This window comes from Sabethes cyaneus, chromosome 3, assembly GCF_943734655.1.
Source record: "Sabethes cyaneus chromosome 3, idSabCyanKW18_F2, whole genome shotgun sequence".
Lineage (NCBI taxonomy): Eukaryota > Metazoa > Arthropoda > Insecta > Diptera > Culicidae > Sabethes > Sabethes cyaneus.
In genome coordinates, this window is record NC_071355.1 from 109,687,613 (window position 1) to 109,700,006 (window position 12,394).

The 12,394-nt window shown below is 38.6% G+C and overlaps 1 long non-coding RNA gene across 1 annotated transcript; it reads right to left on the minus strand.

Moving 5' to 3' along the window:
* Positions 1 to 9,107: 9,107 nt before the first annotated feature.
* Positions 9,108 to 9,776, minus strand: LOC128741636 (uncharacterized). Its single transcript, XR_008412223.1, has 4 exons — positions 9,710 to 9,776; positions 9,477 to 9,627; positions 9,286 to 9,342; positions 9,108 to 9,228 (listed from the first exon to the last, which is right to left on the minus strand). It is a non-coding gene; the product is annotated as an uncharacterized LOC128741636 (long non-coding RNA).
* Positions 9,777 to 12,394: the final 2,618 nt, after the last annotated feature.

Here is a 12,394-nt window from a genome sequence, read left to right on the forward strand (position 1 = left end):
GGGATTAAAATTATTTTTCTAACGGGACGACGTAACTGTATCAGTAAGCATCAATAACTGCGAAACCTTACTGATACTTAGTGATATTATTGCTTACTGATAACTATCAGTAATTAATGATAGTTTTCCCATCCCTAGTGCTCTACACACTTAAACAGTTCGGTAAATTTTACCGAAATCTAAACAGCTGAACGATCGGTAAAAATTTCGGTCGTGCATATTGACGTTTACGGATCTTTAGTAACGTTTGGTGACTCAAAAAATTTTACCGAACGTTCAGCTGTTTAGATTTCGGTAAAATTTTACCGAATTCAGTGCTTTTTTTTAAGTGTGTAGCAAGTGCCGGCTGGTGTAAGCTGGCACGCGGTTACGCTCGCAGACTAAAAAACCTATATAACTGCTTGGAGCGATACGGTAAAAACTTGTAGCGGTACGGTAGCGGTACGGTACCAACAACGCCGTGTTGGTGTTCCATATCCGCTGCTGCTGCTCAGTAAGAATGATTTCGATTCGATGTAATGCTTATTATGATACCTATAGGAAAACATTTCGAAATAAGTTAATTTTTCGATTCAAGGACAGTTTTTTCTAACTAATTGTTAATTCGCTTATACAAAGCATCAGATTGTGTTTTGTTCGGAAATATTTAATATGCGAAATTTAAAAATTCATTCACTAAAGTATTGAGTATAATATAATATTTTTCATCATCATCGTTCCATACGGTTTTCAGTTGTCGTCAGTTGAGCCATCCAAGACTACACCGAGATCGGTGACTACTTTGCAGCGTTGCAGAAGTATTCCGTCAATGCGATAGACCATAGGTCGCTTTTTACGATGAAAGGTGATTGCAGTGCATTTAGAAATGCTTAGCGACATATATTTTATGGAGCATCAGCCTGCGAATAAATCAATCAGCGCTTGAAGACTGCAATCATTGCGAGTTTCGATACACTAAAAGATGTTAGTGTTATCTGTGTACAAGGATCGTGTGCCACGTGGTAACAGTTTGGTAATATCGATAAGGATAATAAAAATGAAATGACATGAAATGCTTCCAACTTTATCAATTCTTGACTGATTTTGAATCTTGACCCGTCAAAAGATTGGGAAATTTGTCTCTTTTAGTGTATGGAATGTACAGAGTCCTGGGACCACCTCTGATGATCCAGATCCAAACAAATTTTTTAAATTGTCAATCAAACCAAACAATATTGGTATCGGAAACCTTGAAGTCACTCCAGCAGTTGATGTTTACTCATTTTCACCCCATTTGACGAATTGTACCCGGAATATCCATTCCGGAGCAGATTCATGTGGGCCTAATGAAGCCAACAACATGGTTAATAAAATCCTCGGCAATAAAAAAAGCAAAGCCTAGGTGCTACATTCCGCTATCGAAATTTGATCTTTTATTTTTATACAAAAGAATCGTAGCCAGCTGTTAGAGTACAAGACAGTTGTGGGCCAGTGCTACGATCCTATTGACTCTATAGGCCCCCATACGCGTAAGAACATATTGGCCGAAAATGTTGGTGAATTCATGTTTAAAACACGCTCGACTGTGTGAGTGCCACGAACCAAGCTGGCAGAAGGAGATGTTGGGCTCGACGCCCGACATGAATGAAACGGCAATATTTTATTGATTTCCAATATATGCGTACGTGTATGGAGGCTCTAACAGTCTCCTCCGAGATTCGGACATACGACGACCGACTTATTAGACCAGTATCGTAGCTCGAGGCCAACTGGGAGGTTCGGCAATATGTATTTCAAATTGCATGGAATCACTCCAGGAGTTGATTTTTATCCATTTTGAGTCCACTTGATGAGTTGTCCTCAGAATGGTCACTAACTTGTTTGATATAAAAAGAAATCTCGGCTATTGCTGTATGCATGGTTGATTTGCTCTTTTGACTACAGCGCCTTAGCCAAACAGAATTCGAAAAAGTGATTTAGAGGACAAGTGTAGAGTTACTTATTATCTACAATATTATTAAAGGAAGTATAGTGTAATCTTTTGTATTTATAGCGTTACTGAGCTGCAATGCCATTGGTAGCAAAAAGAGTGCTCTTTTGGCTACCAGCGGGGTATCAGCCCCATAGCGCCATAATATAAAAGATAAAACTATACTTTCTTCAACAATATTGTAGATAATAATCAACTCCACAATAGGCCATTGCATCACTGTTTCGAATTTTGTTTGACTGGGACGCTGTAGTCAAAAGAGCAAAACTAAAGTAAAAAGAGCAAATCAAGCCTGGCTGTATGTCTTTGACAGTGGTTGGATAATTCACGGAAAAATGATTATTTGAATCGATGAACACCCCTTATGAACATACACTATTCGCCTGCCTCACCGATAATGCATCCATCGGCTTTGAATTTTATCACGAGTATAACCTAATCATTGAGAACATCTAAATACGTTTAAAAATTGAATCTTGAATATAGAGTGTGGTCGAATTAGCGGGTATAGTATGCCCAGGTATGCCAAAAAGTGTTAAAAATAATATCACCATAAAGAGAGAAGTAAAGTTTGAAGTAGTGTTAGTTGCTTTAGAAGCAGCAGAAGGTGCCATTTCGCACTTTTACTTTTCACATGATATTCATATATTCAGCGATGCTAAGAAGCGTGAATGTATGTGGCTCATAAGTCGACTTGATCCATTCGCGAACCGAAAATCGAAAGAACGCCCAGCGGGACGAATGTCAAGTACCATTCGACTCAGTTTCGAAAACTGAGCATTTTCTGTGTGTGTGTGTGTGTGTGTGTGTGTGTGTGTGTGTGTGTGTGTGTGTGTGTGTGTGTGTGTGTGTGTGTGTGTGTGTGTGTGTGTGTGTGTGTGTGTGTGTGTGTGTGTGTGTGTGTGTGTGTGTGTGTGTGTGTGTGTGTGTGTGTGTGTGTGTGTGTGTGTGTGTGTGTGTATGTGTGTGTGTGTGTGTGTATGTGTGTGTGTGTGTGTGTATGTGTGTGTGTGTGTGTGTATGTGTGTGTGTGTGTGTATGTGTGTGTGTGTGTGTGTATGTGTGTGTGTGTATGTGTGTGTGTGTGTGTGTGTGTGTGTGTGTGTGTGTGTGTGTGTGTGTGTGTGTGAGGAACGCTTTTTTTCTCACTCACTTTTCTCAGACATGGCTGGACCGATTTTGATGATCTTAGTGTCAAATGAAAGATCTAATTGTCCCATTGTTCGTTATTGAATTTCATTTTGATCGGACTTTTAGTTCAAAAGTTATGTATAAAAATACGAAAAACATGGGACTTCATTATCTCATGGGTCCCTTAACCGATTTGAACAAAATTGATTACACATGAAAGAGTAGCCTTTCAAAACCTTGACTTATAAATTTCATGACGACTCCATTCGGTTGTGGTTTGAAAGTTACATAAAGAAATGTGTAAAAAAAAGTGTTGAAAACATATTTTTGTGACATATAAACATTAATTCAATAAGAAAGATTGTACAATTTCTTATTATTTGAAAATTACTCTTGAGATCTATCAAATGAAACTGAGTTGTTGAAAATCGGACGATTTATTCAAAAGTTATTCAAACTTAATCATTTAAGTACCTTATATTACACCAATCAAAACGTGTAAAGCCAAAATATCAAGGGTCGACTGTAATCGGTGTATGCGTGTATATATGCATGTATGCATGTATGTATGTATGTATGTATGTATGTATGTATGTATGCCTATATATGTCCATTTATTTGCAATTTTGGAACTTTGCGATTTTGATATATCAAGAAAAGTGAAAAATATTTCATTTGTCATTTTATTCACTTGCTGTTACTCGCAATCGGACTAGACAAGCAGAAACAAAGAAAAGCAGTTGATTTAAGCTTATAGGAATAGTGGTGTATAGGGTTGAAAATGATTTTCCCAAATAAATGTATACACATTTCAAACAAATTTTGCGCATGTGGGACCGACTATCGAAAAAGGCAAGCGCTGAAAAACGATAAAGTTTCCCAACCTCAAGCATGCTTATGGCGCTGCTTTTATACTATTTCTTTTATCTCCTCTCGTTTCCTTAACCCTTTAACAGGCAACAACGTATAAACGATGAGATAAAGTTCATGAAAATACATACAAAAGAAGCTCAAGTTTTGTGAAAACTAATTTTCTGAAGAAGTGCCAGCTAAGGAAAAGCCCAATTTCTCTATCGTTTTTATATCTAATGCTCTACCCTGTTATGTTTTCATCCAAGATATATTACATAATTGAAGTCAAGCATTTAAATCACTTATAGAAAATTTTTGAGGTCAATCTTTTTGTTCTAGATATCCTTTTTTCAAACGTGAAAAAGGAAATATTCGCGCAATGATTATTTTTGTAATTATGCAGAATTTTGGTTGTTGATAGATGATAATTTTTGATTTTTGATGATAATTTACACACAGTTTTCATATGAACATTTCACATTTTATATGAACACATTTTTCATATTGTCAATTCAAAACAAACTTCTTATGTTGCTCTGAAGCTCCAAAAGTTAAGGCCATCTACAGATCTTTTGTGTTGACATACATGTTTAAACCACTTAAATATGAAAAAGAAGGTGTTGATAAAGTAAATTAAATGACACTTACAAATATTTCACATCCTAGGAAAGAAAATATAATTATTGCACGCAGTACGTTCTTGTGAATTTTACTATTAAATAAGGATTTTGAGGACTACGGAACTGATGTTTAAAAATAGAGTCAACTCAATTATAGATGTTCCTGAAAAAATAAAAAAATAATGATTGTTGCAGTAGAAAGGTTAGGTCACACCGCTAGGTGGATTAATTCGGGTTTTTCTGATAACATCGTTTGCCGATGGTTGGCGTATATATTCATTTTGTGAATTTTCCAACCCCTGATCATTAAGCATATTCTAGAGCAACATGTGAGTAGGACCTATTTGCAAATAAGAGATTCTCTTCGCGTCACCTCTCTCCTACTTATCATGGCGAAGCAAACGCGCTTGAATGGGTTAATTTTACATAAACCGGATGCTGGCTTAAACAATAGCTAGCTATTGTTTAAGAAAAATTGCATAGAAATGCATTTATATCTCCGTGATAAGCGTAAGAGAGGGGACTAGGGATGGTTCGATCACTTTGACTCAATTTTGATTCATTTGACAGTACCGTCTCAGCCGAGCAAAATATGACAATGTTACATATGGGACATTTGTAGAACTAGTTCTAATCTACAATTTTTCTGAACTAAGTTTTGCTGTATCTTTTGTAGTTACGGTGCTACAACGCTAGTAACTCATCAGTGACTAAATGAACGTTCATTTAGTCACTAATAAGATACTAGCATTGTAGCGCCGTAACTACAAAAGATACAGCAACATTTTATTCAGCAAAATTATAGACAATAACCTATTCTACAAATATTTCATATATCACTTTGTCATATTTGGCCCCGTTAAGATGATACTGTTAAATGAATCTAAATTGAGTCAAAGTGATCGAACCATCCCTGGAGGGGACACGATGAGAATCTCTCATTTGCACATAGGCCTTTTTCATATGTTACGCGAGATATTTTGAATTGAAAAGTAGGAAATGCTGCGAAAGTTATGACTTTTATAATAATGTTTGGTTTTATATTATTTCAGTACGTGTTCTGCAACCAGATGGTTCGGAATCAGCAGCAAATGAGCTTGGACGTATTGTTGTGAAATTACCGCTGCCCCCCGGAACAATGTCAACATTATATAAAAATGATGATTTATTCGAAAAAGTATACTTCACCAAATATCCGGTAAGTGACAGAATCAGACTAATATTGCTGAAGAATTTTCTTCAATTGAGCGATTCCAGTATAAAACTAGAATTGAAAAATACTCGGATGTTGTTCAAACTTCTTCAGTGCTTCTTTCGTTTAAAATGTAACATGAGTCATAAAGACCACCAACCAACCAACTTCTTCGCATCTTCAATCTTTTAGACCATTCTCTTCGGATAATTGTTCCATTGATAATGACAGTAAGTGGAGAAAATGACGATAGAAATGTTTCAGTTGTCCTCTATTTCCGAGTAGCAAACTATCATTGATCAGTACTCTGATCATCGATAAGGTTTAATTGAATTTGTAGATTTAGTAAACTTATAATTGTAAATAGTTATTCTGTCACACACATCAAATTTGTTAATTATCTAAAATCGATCTACAGCTATTCTTAATATTTTATAACTAACTATAATTATTACACTACTAAACGCAGCCGATTAAATTGATTCTCTCATAATCATAAAAACTCATAATGAGAGAAGAATTTGAGTGCCACTTATCGGTGCCGATTAACCCTCAATTGATCAACCAAAATTTCAACGCAATCTGACCAACCGGGTACACCTGTACCCACTAATCCTTACTGTGTATCTTTAGCAGTTAAAACCTTAAAAGCGTTCTCATTCATCCGTTTTGGTTTCTTTCGTATTTGAACAATGATTATTGATGTTGCTGTGTCCTTTATTCGGATTGTATAACATTTCGCCGAATACCATTTCGCGGAAAACCAATTCGCGGATGACCATAACGCGGAATATACTGTTTCGCGGAAAACATTTTCGCGGAAAGTACAATTTCGCGGAAAACATTTTCGCAGAAAATACCATTTCGCGGAAAATGTGTTTGCGGAAAGTACTATTTCGTGGAAAACATTTTCGCCGAAAGTACTATTTGGTGGAGCACCACCGCTTATTCAGTTTGAAAGCCGTAAAAAGCGGCTTTGCCGCTTTGTATTCAACAACAATTAAATCGATGCGAGGATTAGGGAAAACTAACTAGAGCTCAGTAGACCTAGGAAAACGAATAGACCTAGACAGATGTGATCTATGCGGGGGGACTGCCCCCCCGCAGTGGCCGGCGCTTCCGACGGCGGGTCACCGGCGAACACTCGCCGGCTCGCCCTGAATCATCTAGGAAACGTTTGCTACTAACATGGTTTTCCGCGAAACAATATTTTCCACCAAATGGTTCTTTCCACCAAACGGTTTTCCGCGGCATAGTACTTTCCGCGAAAGGGTTTTCGGCGTTTTGGTACTTTCCGCGAAATAGTACTTTTCGCGAAATGGTATTCCGCGAAACGGCACTCCGCGATATGGTCCTCGGCGAAATCTTATACAACCCATTTGACAGTACTGCCTCAACCAAGCAAAATTTGATAAAACTATATATGGGTCATTTGTAGAACTAGTTGTTATCTACAAGTTTGCTGAATAATGCTAGACTGTAACTTATGTATTTATAGTGCTATAGGGTGGCAACCCCGTTGATAATCAAATGAACATTCGCTTCGCTACCAGCGGAATAGCAGCACTGAAAGTGGCATTGTAGATACAAACGATACAGCAAAACTTTATTCAGCAATTTTGTAGATAGTAACTACAAAACTCCATTGCACAACGTTGTACGCTAAAGAAGTGGACCGCACCGATCAACAAAAACTATAAAGGGTCTTAATGTTATACGATGTGCGTCTACGATGTGCGACGGACGTTTGCGTCGCTCCGCTGGTTTCGCCCGTCGATCCTCATCATCCCCCTTTAAACATTGCTTTGTTTGCGGATTGCAATATCAATCCTATTTCGGTCCGGCAATGTACATTGACCGAAAATAATACATTGAATTATCGCAAAATAGATTTTGCCGCTTTGACGGATTATTTGGCAAGCGTAAACTGGGCGATTTTGACTGAGCATGACAACGTTGATGATATGGCTAAGCTGTTTTGTGATATCCTTTATCAATGGCTAAACGGTCATTTACCGCTAGTGAAGGAGCCTGTTTCACCCCCGTGGACTACCCCGCATCTGCGTTTCTTGAAACGAAAACGCAATTTCTGGCATCGCAAATACCATTGTTGGAAAACTAGCGCAGCAAAGCGTAATTTTAAACAATTGAGCGTAAGCGTAGCGACGCGTAAATGCTTCGTTGTACAAATCATACGTCATGCGTGTTCAAACTGATCTTCGAAGGAAACCAAAAAATTTTTGGACTTTTGTCAACTCAAAACGGAAATGTGCTTCAATTCCCTGCAATGTTTATCTTGACGACACGGAATCAAAGTCGAATTTGGAGTCGTGTGAACTATTTGCAACATTCTTTGTTTCCGTTTTTGCCGTTGATACTGCATCCGAGGTGGAATCTGAGACGGCCTCACAGTCTGTTCCTGTTGATTTAGTTGACATGAACACATTCGATATAACTGCTGATATGGTTCTAGCTGCTGCAAAAAAATTGAAACGCTCGTTCTCTGCGGGACCGGATGGTATTCCATCTGTCGTTATTGCTCGATGTGCAGCTGTACTGGCCGATCCTCTGCGGTGTATATTCAACAAATCGTTTGAGCAAGGCATATTTCCTACAATCTGGAAGGAGTCTTTTATGTTTCCTGTATACAAAAGTGGTGATCGTCGGAATGTAAAGAATTATCGTGGCATAACCAGCCTTTCTGCTGCCTCGAAGTTGTTCGAAATAATTGTAAGCACTTTCGTTTTATCCCGAACAAAAAACTATATCTCGACTGATCAACACGGATTTATGCCTGGTCGATCTGTTTGCACAAATCTTCTCGATTTTACGTCTACATGCATTACACACATGGAGCAGAAGGCTCAAGTTGATGCAATCTATACCGACTTGAAAGCGGCGTTCGATCGGATAGATCATGGCATATTGTTAAAGAAAATTTCGCGGCTTGGTGCATCACGGAAGTTTACTGCATGGCTGAGTTCGTACTTGCGCGAAAGAGTTCTCCGTGTAAAGCTTAATAAATGTTGTTCTACTGAGTTTACTAATAATTCTGGTGTCCCACAAGGCAGTAACATGGGGCCTCTATTATTCGCACTATTTTTCAACGATGTTACATTACTGTTGGGTGTTGGCGTAAAACTTGTGTACGCCGATGATTTGAAGCTTTATATGCCGATACGATCCATCGAAGACTGTCGCCGATTACAAGAGCTCCTGGAGGTATTCGTAAACTGGTGCCGTAGTACTGATTTGAGCCAAATGACATACGTGTCATTTAAGGTGGGAATCGATATCGCTTTCAAAGAAAAGGCGATGCAGCCCTCGAGCTGGCAAACTGGTATTTATTTCCGCGAATTCATAAGTGAACCTCGAACAAACACATTTCAAAATATCAGAGATAATGAGTCCAATCCAGAAAACTTTCTTACACCCCTTGCCAATACACAGTAGTAATAACGATCCTGCAATATTGAATGATCATAATCGTATTGAAATTAACATAAATGCTACTGACGTACCTGAGTTGGAACCAAATTTGACCGTCACTAGTCCTATAGTATCAATGACACGAAAACCTACCGAAAAGAAAAAGATATTGGATGTATATTATCAAAATATGAATAGTATAAGAGGATGCGAACGACAAAAAATTGTCTATATGTCGTCTATTGAATTAGACATAGATGTATATTGTTTCACTGAAACTAACCTGGATGCAACTGTACTGGATGGTTCATTGTTTTCTTCCGCCTTTCGTGTATACCGTTGTGATAGAAATGCCTTCAATAGTGAAAAAACCTCTGGCGGTGGTGTTCTGATTGCCGTCCGAAATAGCATCGCCAGCACAGAATACGCAGTGGCTAAAAGCAATGAAGCACTCTGTGTTAAACTAGCAGCAAAGACCGGATCACTCTATATGTGCTGCGGATATATTGCACCTACCTCTGGTATCGATCGTTATCGCTCGTTTTGTCTTTTTATCGAGTCCATAGTTGTAAGCATTAGTCCGGAAGACGAAGTTATCGTTGTCGGTGATTTTAACCTGCCAAATTTGAATTGGAATCAAATTAATTTCGACTCAAATAATCCATTTTACTTACCCGAACAAATTACTTCACAAACCGAGATAGCTATTGTTGATAGTTTTCTCGCTGCTGGGCTGATGCAAGTATGCAATATTGTAAACAACAACAATTGCTTTCTTGATCTGGTGTTCACTACTGACACAGACATCTGCCAGGTGGCATTAACGGATCCATTGATCAAGAACGAAATTCATCACTGTGCGATGTTATTGACCATCGAAGCGGCCGCATCGAACGAGTGTGACATTGGGGTGTTCAAAAAGTATTTGAATTTAAATGCAATGGACAGTGTAGGCGTGCGTACTGACTTAGGTAATATTGAATGGAACAATATCTTTGTTACAGAGGAAATGTTCCAAAGCGATGTAGCGGGATATGTTATGCAAGCATCTGTGCTGCTGGATTTTATTCGCGCCGTTGGTGTTCTCAATGTCGATATCGGGGATGCTGCGAATGTTAATAATTCCGTGGATTATAATATTTTGTCGTTTTATCATGTGATTTTCGATATTTTTTCCCGTCATGCTCCAATGGTCATCAACAGCAAAAATCACAGCACAATTACCCCGAATGGTTTTCTCGGTCGCTTATCAATCTAATGAAAGCCAAACGATCGGCTTTAAAACGAATGCATCGAAATAGGTCAGATGAAAACGTGACGCACTATAAGCAGGTTCTACGCATGTTCAAAGCTGCCCACCGAGAAGAATATGAAGTTTACCTAAGTGAAATACAAAGATCTATAAAAGGTAACCCGAAATGTTTCTGGAAGTTCGTAAATAGCAGAAGGAAGAACTGCAGTATTCCAGATCACGTTAAGTATAAGAACGTTACTGCTACCGGTGCTCAGTCATCAACGCACCTATTTGCGGAACATTTTAAAACCGTATTTGACGATCATACCTCCGCCAACAATATACCATTTCAATACAGCGATGCAGAAGCATATCAAGTATCTCAAAACAGCATCGGAAATGCTATTCGCAGACTCGACAAAAATCTGTCACCTGGTCCCGATACACTATCGAATAAGCTTTTGAAAGAGTTTCAGAATGAACTAATAGAACCTCTCGCGAGTCTATTTAATGCGTCTCTAGCCTCCGGTTACTTCCCCTCGATTTGGAAGGTATCTCGTATTAGTCCAATTCATAAAAAAGGATCTCGCTCAGATGTGGAGAACTATCGAGCAATAACTATCCAGTCGGCTATACCGAAGCTCTTTGAACAAACAGTTTACGATCATCTATACGAAACGGTTGCTGATCGTATCTCTTCTGCTCAACACGGGTTTTTGAAGAAAAAATCTGTAACCACGAACCTTTGTGAATTTACGTCTCTGGTAAACGATTATATCTCAAGGGGGTTTCAAGTAGACTGTGTATACACTGATATGAGTAAAGCCTTTGATTCTGTTAAGACGGATAGTATTATGCAATCGGTTACAGACTTCGGCATCGATGAACCGATTTACAACTGGCTAAGAACTTACCTTTCGCGCAGAGTTCAGTATGTGAAAATTAAGGAAAACGTCTCTGCTTCATTTGTTGTTAATTCGGGAGTACCGCAGGGTAGTCATCTAGGACCATTGCTTTTTGTACTAGTGATGAACAGGCTTCCGGATATGTTGTCCAATGCTACAATCTTAATATACGCAGATGATGTAAAAATCTTTTTACCTATCAAGACTGGCAGTGATTGTCTTAAGCTACAACTTGACGTGGATAACATTGGAATATTCTGTTCGAATAGCGGCTTGAACATCAACCCAGATAAATGCTCTGTTATGACTTTTTCCCGAAAACTACGTCCAATCGAATTTCAATACTCCTACAACGGAATCGTTTTGCCACGCAAGGAAACCATTCGTGACCTAGGAATCATATTTGATCGTTCACTTTCGTTTACAAGTCACATAGACAACGTTATTAAAGACTGCTTAAAGCTATTTGCTCTTGTGAGACGATACGGTCGTGACCTTAAGGATCCATATGCAATACTAGCAATATATGTAGGCCTTGTGCGAAGTAAATTAGACTTCGCAAGTGTAGTTTGGCGTCCGCAATATGTAACCTATATACAACGGATAGAGACAGTCCAAAAAAAGTTTGTTCGTTTTGCATTGCGGTACTTGAGGTGCAATGGAGATGAACTACCGCCGTATCACGACCTATGCTCTTTAGTCAACATTGACACAATCCACTGCAGACATAAGATTGCCGACATAGTGTTCTTCACAAACATCCTATCTGGACGAGCCGACAGTCAAATGCTTGCTTCAAGGTTGCACTTCAATCACAGCCAAGTTGCACTTCGGAACACCCGGGTGTTTAATCCACCTCATCGAAACAGGAATTACTCCCAGCATGAGCCAACGTGCCGTTTCATGAAAGCTTTCAACGATCTACAGCATATAGTTAATGTTACCATGGCACCAGCGAATATTAAAAATAGGCTTAGCTTGTATTTTAGGGGACAGTTGCATCCCATTTGAGTGTTTTTAATAGTTAATGTTCATAGTTATTAAGTACTTTTTTATTGGAAA